At 41.5% G+C, this 17,276-nt stretch overlaps 1 protein-coding gene across 1 annotated transcript in view; it reads right to left on the bottom strand.

The window, feature by feature from the left end:
• LOC120043725 (gastrula zinc finger protein XlCGF57.1-like) overlaps positions 1 to 17,276 on the bottom strand; it is a 714,153-nt gene that overhangs the window by 654,303 nt on the left and 42,574 nt on the right. The window lies entirely within an intron of this gene.

The raw sequence follows: 17,276 nt of genomic DNA, 5'->3' as shown, positions 1-17,276 counted from the left end.
AGCCTTTAGCTCAGAGCAGATGCTGCCTGTAATCCATGGTTTCTGGTTGGGGTATGTACGTACGGTCACTGTGGGGATGACGTCATCGATGCACTTATTGATGAAGCCAATGACAGATGTGGTGTTCTCATCAATGCTATTGGAGGAATCCCGGAACATATTCCAGTCTGTGCTAGCAAAACAGTCCTGTAGCTTAGCATCTGCTGCATCTGGCCACTTTTTTATTGATTTAGTCACTGGTGCTTCCTGCTTTAATTTTTGCTTATAAGCAGGAATCAGGAGGATAGAATTATGGTCAGGTCTGCCAAATAGAGGGCGAGGGAGGGCTTTATATGCATCTCTGTGTGTGGAGTATAGGTGGTCCAGAATTATTTTCCCTCTGGTTGCACATTTAACATCTTGATAGAAATTAGATAAAACGGATTTAAGTTTCCATGCATTAAAGTCCCCGGCTACTAGGAGCGCCACCTCTGGGTGAGCGTTTTCTTGTTTGCTTATGGCGGAATATAGCTCATTCAATGCTATCGTGGTGGTATGTAAACAGCTACAAACAATATGGATGAGAACTCTCTCGGTAGGTAATGTGGTCTGCAGTTTATCATGAGTAACTACCTCAGACAAGCAATGGCTCGAGACTTCCTTAGATATCGTGCACCAGCTGTTGTTTACAAAAATACATAGACCGCCACTCCTTCTCTTACCAGATGCCGCTGTTCTATCCTGCCGGTACATCGTATAACCAGCCAGCTGTATGTTGATATTGTCATCGTTCAGCCATGACTCCGTGAAGCATATGATGCTACAGTTTTTAATGTCCCGTTGGTAGTTTAATCTTCCCAATAACTCGTCCATTTTATTGTCCAAAGAGTGCATGTTTGCGAGCAGAATTGCGGGGAGTGGGGGGTTTATTCGATCGCCGCCTACTCCTCAGAAGGCAGCCCGCCCTCCGGCCTCTATCTCCACCTCCTCTTCACGCAGATCACTGGGTTCGGGCCTGTTCCCGAGGGAGCCGTATATCCTCCGCCTCGGGCTCGTCAGAGTTGTGAAAGAAGAAAAAGGATTCTGCTAGTCCGTGGTGAGTAATCTCAGTCCTGATGTCTAGAAGTCATTTTCAGTCATAAGAGACGGTAACATTATGTACAAAAAAACACAAAAACCCAATCGGTTGGGGGACGTAAAACGTCTGCCTTCTGCTCCGGCGCCAACTTTTGTTATTTGTTAAGCCAAACTAATTTAGGCTTGCCTGAACAAAGGGGCTATATTTTAGATTTTTATCAATCTTCAAAAAATATATAAAAAAAATCTTCCACTTTGACTTTGGTGTATTTTGAGTAGATCGTTGACCAAAAAAATACAATTATATCAATTTTAATCCCACTTTAACACAATAAAATGTGAAGAAATCCAAGGGGTATGAATACTTTTGCAAGGCACTGTAGATAGTTAATGTCTTCTTGCAGTTAAAAAGGTGTCGAAGTTTGTTAGACCAATCCATTTGTTTTAATTTGTACAAATCATGTTTTTCCATAATAGACCTCAGTATTCTTTGATACAACACTGTACATTTGACATGGAACATCCTATAGACTACTAACTTAAAGTATGAGCATAGTAGAGCATTGAAGGCTTGCAGAAACCCGGTGAGATACGCATATCACAAAAACTCTTCCTTGTTCAGTCCATACCGATCTTCTTTGCAGTGAAATGAGGTACCTTACAGCAATGTGTCCTCAAGCTAAGGCAGGGGTCGTTTAGCAGCTCATGGAAATGGATAGTGATGTACAATGAATGTGATCAAACATAACTGCAAACATTAGCTAATGCTTCTGTACAGGCCATAGACCATCATAAATAACACACCATATTGTCTAGTCATGATACAGTATGCCCAGTAACATGGGAACTGTGCCTTCTGTCTGTCTGTCGTTTCCTATGCAGCTTCAGGTTAAATCATCATCCTAAAACACGGCTATAAGCAAAGGGTACATGGATCACTTTTATCTGGATATTGTTTGTTATATTGTTCTTCAGAATGTCACAAATGTTATTTTCTTTGATTTAGATTTTTCTAAAATGTTTGATCAGCTAAGTAATTCTACTGTAAAAACAAAATGTTTTTGTTGCTTGAATATGTTAAACTACTACTGTACTACTACATACTCTAATGGTAGAATACAAATAGAGAAATGCTATGAATTCCCTTCTACATGTTCTTCTTTTTAAAGTGAGTATTATAACTTTATAATAAGATGTTAGCTAGCTACAGCAGAAATAATAGCTGATATGATTTGACGTTCATATTTAGTTTCCCACCTCAGAATAACAAATAGAATGTTATTGTCATGGTGTGATCATGCTGACTCAGTATTATACACTGTAGGCCTATCTGAAATCACACCCTGTTCCCTTTAGTGCACTACTATTGGTCAGAGCCAATCTGGGCACTATGTAGGTAATTGGATGCCATTTTGGACACTTATCGATTGTCTTCAATAGGGGTCAGAGAATGGACAGTGGTCACGCTGGTTAGTGTGGAGGTATGAGAGAAACTGATATGAGTGTATGAATCGGAGTCTCAATAGATACCACTGGTTGGATCCAACTTTAGACGACTGTTTGAGAACAGGTGAACCACTGGCTAGGCACACCAGACTGGTTTCAAATACATTTTATACGCTTTTATAATATTTTCTCACTCTGTTCCTGTATCTGTATTATCTGTATATCTGTACAAAAATGACCTTTGTACACATTCATGACCTTGTATGAAATAAAACAATTGGACACAAGAAATGTTGAAATGTTGTGTACTAACTACTGCTATTCATGTCAGAAACAAAGGATGAAGACCTGGGTTATGTTAAGTAAAGCACACCGTGACCATATGACGACCTGGGTTATGTTCAGTAGAGCACACCGTGACCATATGAAGAATTGGGTTGTGTTCAGTAGAGCACACCGGGAAAGTAGCAAAAAAAAAATTGCAACAGAAGAATTTGCTGCAAACAGCAATGAAATTGGGTGCTGCCTGGCTTGTGAGCTGAAAGAGACTGTTGCATGGAAGCATTATACGTCCTCCCCCTTGTACATGTAACAAACAAAACACCGATGTGCAAGTTAAGTTGATAGAGCCAAGAGAAGTGAACTTATTTCAGGTTTAATTGAAGATAAAATATATTTCAGATATCATATTGCTTAGCTTTCCTAAAAACGTACACACATAAACCTGATGTACAGTTGAAGTCGGAAGTTTACATACACCTTAACCAAATACATTTGGTTTTTCACAGTTCCTGACATTTAATACTAGTAAAATGTACTTGTCTTGGGTCAGTTAGGATCTCCACTTTATTTTAAGAATGTGAAATGTCAGAATAATAGTAGAGAAAATGATTTATTTCAGCTTTTATTTCTTTCATCACATTCCCAGTCGATCACAAGTTTACATACACTCAATTAGTATTTGGTAGCATTGCCTTTAAATTGTTTAACTTGGGTCAAATGTTTCGGGTAGCCTTCCACAAGCTTCCCACAATAAGTTGGGTGAATTTTGGCCCATTCCTCCTGACAGAGTTGGTGGAACTGAGTCAGGTTTGTAGGCCTCCTTGCACACACATGCTTTTTCAGTTTTGCCAACAAATTTTTTATAGGATTGAGGTCAGGGCTTTGTGATGGCCACTCCAATACCTTGATTTTCTTGTCCTTAAGCCATTTTTCCACAACTTTAGAAGTATGCTTGGGGTCATTGTTCATTTGGAAGACCCATTTGTGACCAAGCTTTAACTTCCTGACTGATGTCTTGAGATGTTGCTTCAATATATCCAATTAAATTTCCCTTCCTCATGATGCCATCTATTTTGTGAAGTGCACCAGTCCCTCCTGCAGCAAAGCACCCCCACAACATGATGCTGCCACCCCCGTGCTTCACGGTTGGGATGGTGTTCTTCGGCTTGCAAGCCTCCCCCTTTTTCCTCATAACATAACGATGGTCATTATGGCCAAACAGTTCTATATTTGTTTCATCAGACCGGAGGACATTTTTCCAAAAAGTACAATCTTTGTCCCCATGTGCAGTTTCAAACCGTAGTCTAGCTTTTTTATGGCGGTTTTGCAGCAGTGGCTTCTTCCTTGCTGAGCGGCCTTTCAGGTTATGTCGATATAGTACTCGTTTTACTGTGGATATAGATACTTTTGTACCTGTTTCTTCCAGCATCTTCACAGGGTCCTTTGCTGTTGTTCTGGGATTGATTTGCACTTTTCGCACCAAAGTACGTTCATCTCTAGGAGACAGAACGCGTCTCCTTCCTGAGCGGTATGATGGCTGTGTGGTCCCATGGTGTTTATACTTGCGTACTATTGTGTCTACAGATGAACGTGGTACCTTCAGGCGTTTGGAAATTGCTCCCAAGGATGAACCAGGTGAACAAAATAAACAATGGTGGTAATAAACACTTGGGATATTTTGTCCTTCAGCAAAGTACCCTACTAGCCTAAAGCCCTCAGATTGATACAAGGCCATGTGTAACGAGTAGGTAAAGTCAGAACCATGGAGAAATGAGGCCAAGCCTACACCTTGAGGTAGCGGTGTGTGGGTAAAAACACCGGGAAGAAGGGAGTAAAGTGCCAAATTACAACCTATGTGTTGTGATAATTGCGTTCATTTGCATTCACAAAGCCAAGACATGAAGACAGTGGCAGAATAAATTCAACCACACATTTTGTTCAATCATAAAACCGGAGAGCAACGTCTGTCCTGTGAAGTAAACAAAACATTTTGCATGTAACAAACAGTTACATGACCTACAGCATGGTCAAGCCAGTTAATTTTTCTGACATTTTCAAACTACTAAATAACTATTGGTTTAGTTTTACCGCAAGTCACACAGAAAACAGGGGCTGCCTCCACTATTCCAGCACTACCTCACGTGAACATTTCCATCCATTAAGAACCAATGATGTGCGCCGGAAGAAATGGCAGCAGTTTTACGGGAGTCCAACCAATTGTGCTATTATGTGTTTTTTTCACGTTATTTCTAACTTATTTTGTACATAATGTTTCTGCAACCATATCTTATGGCAAAAAAGAGCTTCTGGATATCAGGACAGCGATCACTCACCTCGGATTAGACAATGTTTTTTTCTTCAACAAGCAGGACGCACAGGACATTCACCCAACACCCAACAAGGCCAACATCCCAGTTATTTGCAAGAGGAAGAAACGCAGGTACAGAGGACACAGAGCGGGGTGCCTCGGGAGGACCTGCAGAAGGCGAGTGGGAAAGCTGCCGTTAGCGTCAATATTACTCACCAACATGCAATCATTGGACAATAAATTAGACGAGGTACGATCACGAATATCCTACCAACGGGACATCAAAAACTGTAATATCCTATGTTACACGGAATCGTGGCTGAATGACGACATGGATATTCAGCTAGCGGGATATACGCTGCACCGGCAAGATAGAACAGAACACTCCGTTAAGACGGGGGGGGGGGTGGTCTGTGCATATTTGTAAACAGCAGCTGGTGCACGAAATCTAAGGAAGTCTCTAGATTTTGCTTGCCTGAAGTAGAGTATCTTGTGATACATTGCAGACCACACTACTTGCCTAGAGAGTTTTCAGCTATACTTTTCGTGGCTGTTTATTTACACCACAGACAGATGCTGGCACTAAGACCACACTCAGTCAGCTGTATAAGGAAATAAGCAAACAGGAAACCACTCACCCAGAGGCGGCGCTCCTAGTGGCCAGAGACTTTAATGCAGGGAAACTTAAATCAGTTCTACCTAATTTCTATCAACATGTTAAATGTGCAACCAGAGGGGGGAAAAAATTCTAGATCACCTGTACTCCACACACCGAGACGTGTACAAAGCTCTCCCTCGCCCTCCTTTTGGTAAATTCAACCACAACGCTATCCTCCTGATTCCTGCTTACAAGCCAAAATTAAAGCAGGAAGCACCAGTGACTCGGTCTATAAAAAAGTGGTCAGATGAAGCAGATGCTAAACTAAAGGACTGTTTTGCTATCACAGACTGGAGCATGTTCCGGGATTCTTCCGATGGCATTGAGGAGTACACCACATCAGTCACTAGCTTCATCAATAAGTGCATCGAGGATGTCGTCCCCACAGTGACTGTATGTACATACCCCAACCAGAAGCCATGGATTACAGGCAACATTCCAACTGAGCTAAAGGGTAGAGCTGCCGCTTTCAAGGTGCGCGACTCTAACCCGGAAGCTTATAAGAAATCCTGCTATGCCCTGCGATGAACCATCAAACAGGCAAAGCGTCAATACAAGGCTATGATTGAATCGTACTACAGCGGCTCCGACGCTCGTCTTATGTGACAGGGCTTGCAAACTATTACAGACTACAAAGGAAAGCACAGTCGTGAGCTGCCCAGTGACACGAGCCTACCAGATGAGCTAAATCGCTTCTATGCTCACTTCGAGGCAAGCAACACTGAAGCATGCATGAGAGCATCAGCTGTTACGGATGCTCTCCGTAGCCGACGTGACTAAGACCTTTAAACAGGTCAACATTCACAAGGCTGCGGGGCCAGACGGATTACCAGGATGTGTGCTCCAGGCATGTGCTGACCAACTGGCAGGTGTCTTCACTGCCATTTTCAACATGTCCCTGATTGAGTCTGTAATACCAACATGTTTCAAGCAGACCACCATAATCCCTGTGCCCAGGAACACGAAGGAAACCTGCTTAAATGACTAGACCTGTAGCACTCATGCCCGTAGCCATGAAGTGCTTTGAAAGGCTGGAAATGGCTCACATCAACACCATTATCCCAGAAACCCTAGACCCACTCCAATTTGCATACCGCCCAAACAGATCCACAGATGATGCAATCTCTATTGCACTCCACACTGCCCTTTCCCACCTGGACAAAAGGAACATCTATGTGAGGATGCTATTCGTTGACTATAGCTCAGCGTTCAACACCATAGTACCCTCAAAGCTCATCACTAAGCTATGGATCCTGGGACTAAACACCTCCCTCTGCAACTGGATCCTGAACTTCCTGACGGGCCGTCCCCAGGTGGTGAGGGTAGGTAGCAACACATCTGCCACGCTGATCCTCAACACAGGAGCCCCCCAGGGATGCGTGCTCAGTCCCCTCCTGTACTCCCTGTACACCCACGACTGCATGGCCAGGCACGACTCCAACACCATTAAGTTTGCAGACGGCACAACAGCGGTAGGCCTGATAACCGACAACGACGAGACAGCCTACAGGGAGGAGGTCAGAGACCTGGCCTGGTGGTGCAAGAATAACAACCTATCCCTCAACGTAACCAAGACTAATGAGCTGATTGTGGACTAGAGGAAAAGGAGGACCGAGCACGCCCCCATTCTCATCGACAGGGCTGCAGTGGAGCAGGTTGAGCGCTTCAAGTTCCTTGGTGTCCACATCACCAACAAACTAGAATGGTCCAAACACACCAAGACAGTCGTGGGCACGACAAAGCCTATTCCCCCTCAGGAAACTAAAAAGATTTGGCATGGGTCCTGAGATCCTCAAAAAGTTATACATCTGCAACATCGAGAGCATCCTGACTGGTTGCTGCATTGCCTGGTAGGGCAATTGCTCGGCCTCCGACCGCAAGGCACTACAGAGAGTAGTGTGTACGGCCCAGTACATCACTGGAGCTAAGCTGCCTGCTATCCAGGACCTCTACATCAGACGGTGTCAGAGGAAGGCCCTTAAAATTGTCAAAGACCCCAGCCACCCCAGTCATAGACTGTTCTCTCTACTACTGCATGGCAAGCGGTACCGGAGTGCCAAGTCTACGACAAAAACAGTTTTTACCCCCAAGCCATAAGACTACTGAACAGGTAATCAAATGGCTACCCGGACTATTTGCATTGTGTCCCCCCCCAACCCCTCTTTTTACGCTGCTGCTACTCTCTGTTTATCATATATGCATAGTCACTTTAACCATATCTACATGAACATAGTACCTCAATCAGCCCGACTAACCGGTGCCTGTATGTAGCCTCGCTACTGTATATAGCCTCGCTACTGTATATAGCCTCGCTACTGTTATTTTTCAGTCTTTTAACTGTTGTTTTTATTTCTTTACTGACCTATTGTTAACCTAATACCTTTTTTTTGCACTGTTGTTTAGAGCCTGTAAGTAAGCATTTATTATTCGGCGCACGTGACAAATAAACTTTGATTTGATGTGCTACCTTTTTGTAGCATTCTGATATTGGTAATTTCTTTTCAGCCAAATCTGAGTTCTATCTAGGGTTGCCAACTTTCTCACTGCCAAATAAGGGACAAAAGGTGGCGTGCACGGTGCCACGGCGGTGTGGGTATGGTGTTGTGTTTATTAATATACAGTGTATATTCTTATTCAATTGGAAAGGCAAAACATTTTTATATTCCATTTAGTTTATAGATTTACTAAAACTGTATCATTATGTAAACTTATGTGAATAAATCTCAAAATAAATGATCAAAGAAATCCCAATTTGGACCTTAACAGCAACAAAAAAATTACATTTCAAATGCAAAAGAGGGGTCTATTTTTTCCATGAATATTTTTTGCTGTTCTTGACTGATTCAAGCAGTCCTTTATCCTTTTGCATAGCTAGAGAAAAGTCCTTACATTACAAGTCACAGTTCAGATATTTGAAGTTCATTTTTGATGCAATGCAAATCAATTTATAACATTTTTGACATGCGTTTTTCTGGATTTTTTTGTTATTCTGTCTCTCACTGTTCAAATAAACCTACCATTAAAATTATAGACTAATCATTTCTTTGTCAGTGGGCAAACGTACAAAATCAGCAGGGGATCAAATACTTTTTTCCCTCACTGTAGGTCATTCTCCCCTCCATGGCCAATTGAGAATTCCGACCGCATACAGTACAGAAAGCTTTCATCGAGTCACCACTGACGGGCTTAACCCAAGTCTTTTTTGCTTCCCATTGTTTGTTGTAGCTGCACAGTCTTTTCTTTTTTGCAGGTTTATTCATATTTCCTTGATCTGCCAAACCAACCGAACAACAACAGAAATTACTTTGCAGGAATTGCCGCGTTTATGCTATACTGTGATTGGAGAATATAAGGGACAAGGGAGCCCAATATAAGGGACATCCTGGGAATACGGGGACAGTTGGCAACCCTAGTTCTTTTTAACCAGGCAACAATACAGCTGCTATTAGCTAACGTTAGTTTGCTTGCCCAAAGTCCAGTAGCTAACCCATGTAGCTAGCTAACGAACAGGCAAAGACATGTAGCGAGCTGTCATTTTTTTATAGAAGGTTTGTTATACAAATACCTTCAGCCATTAGTTAGCCAGCAGACAAGAACAGCTAGTTCATGTCCAAACGGCAGTCCTACATTTTTCCACAAAACATAGTTAGCTAGCTACATCAGTTAAACCAAATTGTCACGCTGCTACCTTATAACGCATCGCATTTGCGATGTGGGAGAGAGAAAATGGAGGGAGAGTTCCCCTGGCAGACAGAACAGCATTTGACACAGACACTAATCATGCAATGGAATGTAGTCTTTAGGTCTTATCACCAAGGCATCGTAAATCCAATTGCCAGCATTAAGCCTCAGAGGCTCCTCTCAGGCCAACAGGCAGTGTGAAAGTACTAATTGAATAATACATTCTAATATTAAAGGTAATTTGAATAGCAATGTTGTAATTTCTACCACAAACGCTAGCTAGCTACGCCATAGTTCAAGCTATGGCAAGAGCTAGCCATATTTCACTGTCAGACAGGACACAACTCAAACTGTAGCTGAGAAATCAAATCAGATTGTATTGGTCCATACACATACTTGGTAGATCTCATTGCCGGTGTAGTGAAATGCTCCTAGTTCCAACAGTGCAGTAATATCTAACAATTCACGACAATAACATTTCACACAAATCTAAAAGTTAAAGAATGGAATTAAGAAATATAACAATATTAGTCCAGAGTATAAATACAGTGCATTCATAAGTATGTGGACACCCCTTCAAATGATTGGATTTGTCTAGTTCAGCCACACCCTTTATTGACAGGTGTATAAAATTGAGCACACAGCCATGCAATCTCCATAGACAAACATTTGCAGCAGAATGGCCTTACTGATTAGTGATGTTCAACGTGGCACCCTTATAAGATGCCACCTTTCCAACAAGTTAGTTTGTCAAATATCTGCCCTGCTAGAGCTTCCCTGGTCAACTGTAAGTGCTGTTATTGTGAAGTAGAACATCTAGGAGCAACAATGTATCCATCGAGAAGGGGTAGGCCACACAGGCTCACAGAATGGGACCACCGAGTATTGAAGCGCATCGCGCGTAAAAATCGTTCGGTCTCAGTTCCAACATTCCATACTGAGTTCCAAACTGCCTCTGAACGCAATGTCAGCACAATAACTGTTCATCGGGAGTTTCATGCAATGGGTTTCCATAGCTGAGCAGCAGCACACAAGCCTCAGATCACCATGCGCAATGCGAAGTGTCGGCTGGAGTGGTGGAAGGCTTGCCGCCTACGGACAAATCTGGGTTTGGCAGATGCCAGGAGAACGCTACCTGCCCCAATGCATAGCGCCAACTGTAAAGTTTGGTGGAGGAGGAATAATTGTCTGGGGCTGTTTTAGGGTTCGGGCTTGGCCCCTTAGTTACAGTGAAGGGAATTCTTAAAGCATACCCCACAACACATGCCACCAAAGGTATCAATGAGTTCATATGAAAGACAATAACAAGGAATTTCTCTCATCTCAAATTTAGCCTGCCACCTTCCAGCAAACTGTTTTAGTTGTTCCAATAAATACCTTAGATTTGTTGTGATTTTTATTGTATTTGACCATTTTAAAACAGTACAACCACACGTGGACATAATGCATTTACAAGCATTGAGGATGACACAAAAAACGTGATGCATCTAATAATTTACTATTTAAATAGATTAATGATGTATTCCTTATACTAAAAATAGCCTACATTTTTGCCATTCATTTAACATACAATATGTTTGTGGCAATACAAACAGTTATTTTCTAGCAATAAATGACCCTCCCTAAACCGCCTCACCCACTTGAAGAGAGGTGTTGATGACTATGTGCAGTAGGTGGCGGCACCTCTTAAACACCACAGAAGAAGCTGAAAAGCATCAACAGGAAGTTGTTTGTTACATCCTCTATCGAGTTTTCAATCCAAATAAATGTAAAATTAGTCTACATGAGACGTTTGTTTGTCACAATTTAAATCCAGTTTTGATATTTAAAAGGGCGTTTGATTGCGCTGGTCTAGCTTTTCTTTATCTGAACGCCGTGACAAAGTAACTAGCGTACACATTTAGTTTTCTTTTTAATATTTGAAGAAACGTTGAAGAAAGAATCGCTTCCAAGATGGATCGGGTAAGTTTGGTTGACTGTTATGAACAGTGCCTACTGTGGTGTATACAATGTCTAGGTCTAGTTTTCTTTGATCTTCCACACCCGGCGTTCCATTTGAACATCTAGACAAAATAAACCATGGTGGTAATTTCAGCAAAGTAGCCAATCGCACACAGATTGATGATACAAGCAATGCGCAACCAACAGTTACAGTCAGAACCATGGAGAAATAATTAAGCATAGGCTACACCAGTGATATATATATATATATAAACCCTGGGTTGCTGATGCTATGCATTGGCCATTGAGAGGCTACACCAATGATGCATGCAACGTCTCACTTTTGCAAAAAAATTCACATTTTATTGTTCTATTTCATTATGTTGTAGTCGCGCTGATTATGCATTGGTTGAAGCTCAATGATAAATTAAAATCTCCCTGCCATCATATCTAAGCCATTATTACACCAATGTCGATGAAATCTCGCAAATGATCTTGATTGGAGATACACAACACACTCCCCACCTCATCGTGATCTGTCCAGCCGTTACGGAGTACCATATACCGGATTTCTAACAGGGTTCTTAGCAATTGAGATTTCACCAAGGGAAAGTTGGGTTTATATTCACACATTCGGACAGACATTCGCCAAAAGCCATTTAAAATTGTATAAATCAATAACTCATTCACCGTTTGTCACAGAATCATCAAATTGATATGATTTATTCTATAAATGTCTAGCATACCTTTACAACCTTTTGAGTAAACATTCCAGTTTTGATTGGATATAAATACATAAAATCTATATAAATCAACGTTTTCACTGATTATGACAGAATTATCAAACTAGGTATGATTTATTCTATAAATGTCTAGTATACTTTTACAACCTTTGCTTTGAGCAGAAATTCCAGTTTTGATTTGATAGAGGGCATGTATCAATTATTTTTCTATCAAATTAGTTATTGATTTATACCGCTTTAAATTGTGTTTTTATAGATGTATTTATATCAGATCAAAAACAAAGATTGTAAAAGTATACTTGACATTTATAGAATAAACCATATCTATTTTTGTTTCTGTGACAATCAATTAATTAGTTATTGATTTTTACAATTTTAAATGGCCTTTGGGGCAAATGTCTGAAAGATAAAACCAACTTTACCTTGGTGAGTTTTCAGAGTATTTTCTACGCCCACCTAGCTCAAAATCTAGAAGTCAGATTGAAACGAGCATATAGCTACCATAAATTGATTTGATTAAAAAAAAATGGATTGACTTAAGTTTGTAGGTGCAACAGATTTTATTACATTTCATAATGTGTCGCTCACATGCACATTACATTAGGAACCAACAATTAGTTCCTTTTTTGTAGCATTTCTGACTATTATAAATTCTGAGGTTCGGCTAAGGAAAGAGTGCCTCCTACTGGCCTTGCAACGCCACTTCCAGTAGCATCCAGTTTTCCATCCAGGGACCGACTAGGACCGACCCTGCTTAGCTTCAGACACAGTGTGGTATGCTGCTGGCAAAGGGTGTAGGCTTGTTCATTTAGCTGACAAAATATACTTAAGGCCCATGTCATTCTTTTATATTAAATAATTTTTATAGTAAGAAGAATATAATTGATCTTAGCTGAATAAAATATGATATTTTCCCATTCTGGAGCGAATATGAAGTGGCCATGTTGAGCGTAAAAGTGTTCATTTAAAACCGGTCCTATATGCTACATTTGGAGTTATTTGGCAATTATACACTTTTGTAAATTATAAACCTTATAGAATGTATTTGAAATCAAAACATATATGGGCTGCACAATGTGACTACAGCCCATTGATGATTTCAGGAAGTTGCAACAAAAAAAAGAAGCTTGTGCTCTGTTCCTTGCCTCAGGCTGCACAGCTGTTCTCACATCAAGTGATCAGATTTTCACCCATCAGACTATTCTCAATTTAATCTTGTTCTGATTTAGAATTGCCCTTTATCAAATGGGCAGGAAAAGGAACGGGGGAAAAGACATGTCATCCTTACGCACTTGAATAGCAAATGGTGGCAGCACACTGACCAGGTAGGCTACTTTTTTGTTGTTGTTGTTGCAGAGCATGTGCTTAATATGAGCAACTAAGAAATAAATATAAAAACACTTATTTCACTCATCAACCACTGTTTGAGGAGCATGCTCTCGCTGCGTGACAGGTGATATTCCACCCAAACTCTGTATGCCATGGGCTCTCCAACCCTGTTCCTACAGCTACCCAGTGCTTAATTTGGGAAATCAAGTGAAATCTGTTCGGGGAAAACATCGACTGTTGCTCTGCAACAATACAGCTGCTATTAGCTAATGTTAGCTTGCTTGTCCTAAATCCAGCAGCTAGCCTCTTGTAAATAGCTGGCTAACACCAGTCACCTGAAAGCTAGCTAATGAACAGGCAAAGAAATGTAGCTAGCTATATTTGTTCATGGAAGATTTGTTACACAAATAACTTCAGCCATTAGCTAGCTAGAGCTAGACAACAACATATAATCTCAACACAGAAGGTAGCTAACGATAACTAGTTCACTTTCAAATGCCAGTGCTAAATATTTCCACAAAACATAGATGGCTAACTACATCAGTTCAAAACCAACACCAAACTTTGTGGAAAGTGTCACGATGCTACCTTGCAATGCAATTTGGCTTTTGCAACACTAGCTAGCTACTCTGTAGTCCAATCTACGGCAAGATCTTGCCATATTTCACTGTCAGACAGGACACAACTCAAACTGTAGCTGAGAAAACAATACAGATGTAAACAGCATGTTGTCCACTGCAGTGAGCAAATGCTTGCTTGCTAACATCAGGACAAACTCACCAGTTTCAAGCATCCAGAATAAATTAAAGTATGCTCCTTCTCCTGTCTTGACATTTTTATCCAAATCTGTTTAGATCAACAGTGCCAAACTAACAACTGCCATTTGGCCAGCTAGATTATTTTTACAGTTCCAATCTGGATGCTGGACAGGCCCATGTGTTGGATATTTGTCAACAACTCTGCCATGCACCGCCATTCCAGTGGTGAGGGGCTACTGAGGGCAAGAAATATGTTACGAAATATTTGTTTTCTTCTCAATTGCAACAAAGGTTGAAGCTAATGCAGTGAAGCTAATGCAGTCAGGCTCCACATTACTACAAGAAAAAACTGCTTGGTCAATTAAACATGATGGTCTTGCAAGTGTAAAATCAAAGCTTGCTTTCATATACACTGAACAACAATATAAACACAACATGTAGAGTTTTGGTCCCATGTTTCATGAGCTGAGATAAAAGATCACAGAAATGTTCTAGATGCACAAAAAGCACATTTCTTTATTTTTTTGGCACAAATTTGTTCACGTCCTGGTTATTGAGCATGTCTCTAAATGCAAGATAATCCATCCACCTGACAAGTGTGGCATATCAAGAAGTTGATTAAACAGCGTGTTCATTACACAGGTGCACCTTTTGCTGGGGATAATAAAAGACCGCTCTAAAATGTGCAGTTTTGTCACACAATACAATGCCGCATGTCTCCAAGTTTTGAGGGAGCATGCAATTGGCATGCTGACTAAGAATGTTCACCAGAGCTGTTGGCAGAAAATGTATTGTTCATTTCTTTACCATATGCCGACTCCAACTACGTTTGAGAGAATTTGTCAGTACGTCCAACCAGGCCTCTCAATCGCAGACCATGTGTATGGTATCGTGCGGACGAGCGGTTTGCTGGTGTCAACATTGTGAACAGAGTGCCCCATGGTGGCGTTATGGTATGGGCAGGCATAAGCTACGAACAACATTGCATTTTATCGATTGTCAATTTGAATGCACAAAAATACCACAATGAGATCTTGAGGCCCATTGTGAAGACCTTTTTTTTAAGGTAGCTGTAACCAACAGATGCATATCTGTATTCTCAGTCATGTGAAATCCATAGATTAGGGCCTAATGAAGTTTTCAATTAACTGAAATGTACTAAAATCTTTGAAATTGTTGCGTTTTATGTATTTGTTCAGTATAATTTTTTTCAAACATTGGAGAAGTTTAGCCTCTCGCTTCAATGTTCTTGGTTATTGCGGAAATGTACCCACCATGCTATTTACTTTGCACCTATAGCCTATGTTATATCGCTGAGTCTACCTTTAAACTCAGAATATGCTATTCGTTTTTTAAAAATGTTTTTATTGTCTTAATTCCTATAAACTATCAAAATAAAGAAAGTCGCACACTCCATGTACAATCTCCCAGCAATGTAATGGGTATTTACCAACGTTTCGGCATCACTGTGCCTTCCTTAATTACTGCCAAAAGATTTATTAGACGGTTTAAAATGTAGACAACGTGCGTGCGTCATTGTTGGATTATTCTAGTGTAGGCCTACCTCAAGTGGAGATGTTGTTTCCTACCTTCACCAGCTTGGGGCGGCACGCCAGAAAGTCCAGGACCCAATTGCACAGGGTGGGGTTGAGACCCAGGGCCTCCAGCTTAATGATGAGCTTGGAGGGTACTATGGTGTTGTATGCTGAGCTGTAGTCAATGAACAACATTCTTACATAGGTATTCTTACAGATGGGATAGGGCAGTGGGATGGTGATTGCATCGTCTGTGGACCAGTTGGGGCGGTATGCAAACTGAAGTGGGTCTAGGGTGGCAGGTAACATGGAGGTGATATGATCCCCGACTAGTCTCTCAAAGCACTTCATGATGACAGAAGTGAGTGCTACGGGGCGATAGTCATTTAGTTCAGTTATCTTTGCCTTCTTCGGTACAGGAACAATGGTGGCCATCTTGAAGCATGTGGGGACAGTAGACTGGGATAGGGAGCAATTTAATATGTCCGTAAACACACCAGGACGCGGCTAGGGATGCCGTCTGGGCCAGCAGCCTTGCAAGGGTTAACACGTTTAAATGTCTTACTCACGTCGGCCACAGAGAAGGAGGGGGGGCAGTCCTTGTTAGCGGGCCGCGACTGTGGCACTGTATTATCCTCAAAGCGGGCAAAGAAGGTGTTTATTTTGTCTGGAAGCGAGACGTCGTTGTCCGTGACGTAGCTGGTTTTCTTTTTGTAGTCCGCAATTGCCTGTAGACCCTGCCACATACGTCTCATGTCTGAGCCGTTGAAATGCGACTCCACTTTGTCACTATACCGACATTTTGCTTGTTTGATTGCCTTGCGGAGGGAATAACTACACTGTTTGTATTCGGCCATATTCCCAGTGGTTAAATGCGGTGGTTCGCGCTTTCAGTTATGCCCGAATACCACCATCCATCCACAGTTTCTGGATAGGGTAGGTTTTAATAGTCACAGTGGGTACAACATCTCCAATGCACTTCCTTATAAACTCACTCACCGAGTCGATGTTGTTCTGAGGCTGACCGGAACATTTCCCAATCGGCGTGATCAAAACAATCTTGAATCGTGGATTACGATTGGTCAGACCAGCATTGAATGGTGCTAGTCATGGGTACATCCTGTTTGAGTTTCTGCCTTTAGGACGGTAGGAGCAAGATGGAGTCGTGGTCGGATTTGCCGAAGGGAGGGCGAGGGAGGACCTTGTATGCATCGTGGAAGTTAGAGTAGCAGGGATCGAGTGTATTGCCCGTGCTGCAATCGATATGTTGATAGAATTTAGGTAGCCTTGTTCTCAAATGTGATTTGCTAAAATCCCCAGCTACAATAAATGCATCCCCAGAATATATGGTTGCCAGTTTACAGAGTCCAGTGAAGTTCCTTGATGACCGTCGTGGTGTCTGCTTGAGGGGGTATATACACAGCTGTGATAACTGATGAGAATTCTCTTGGACGATAATATGGCCGGCATTTGATTGTAAGGAATTCAAGGTTGGGTGAGCAGAAGGACTTGAGTTCCTGTATGTTGTTATGATTACAC

The sequence above is a fragment of the Salvelinus namaycush genome, chromosome 3 (assembly GCF_016432855.1).
Source record: "Salvelinus namaycush isolate Seneca chromosome 3, SaNama_1.0, whole genome shotgun sequence".
Taxonomy (NCBI): Eukaryota; Metazoa; Chordata; class Actinopteri; order Salmoniformes; family Salmonidae; genus Salvelinus; species Salvelinus namaycush.
The sequence above is the reverse complement of the archived record's forward strand: the minus strand, read 5'-3'. Positions and strand labels throughout refer to the sequence as shown.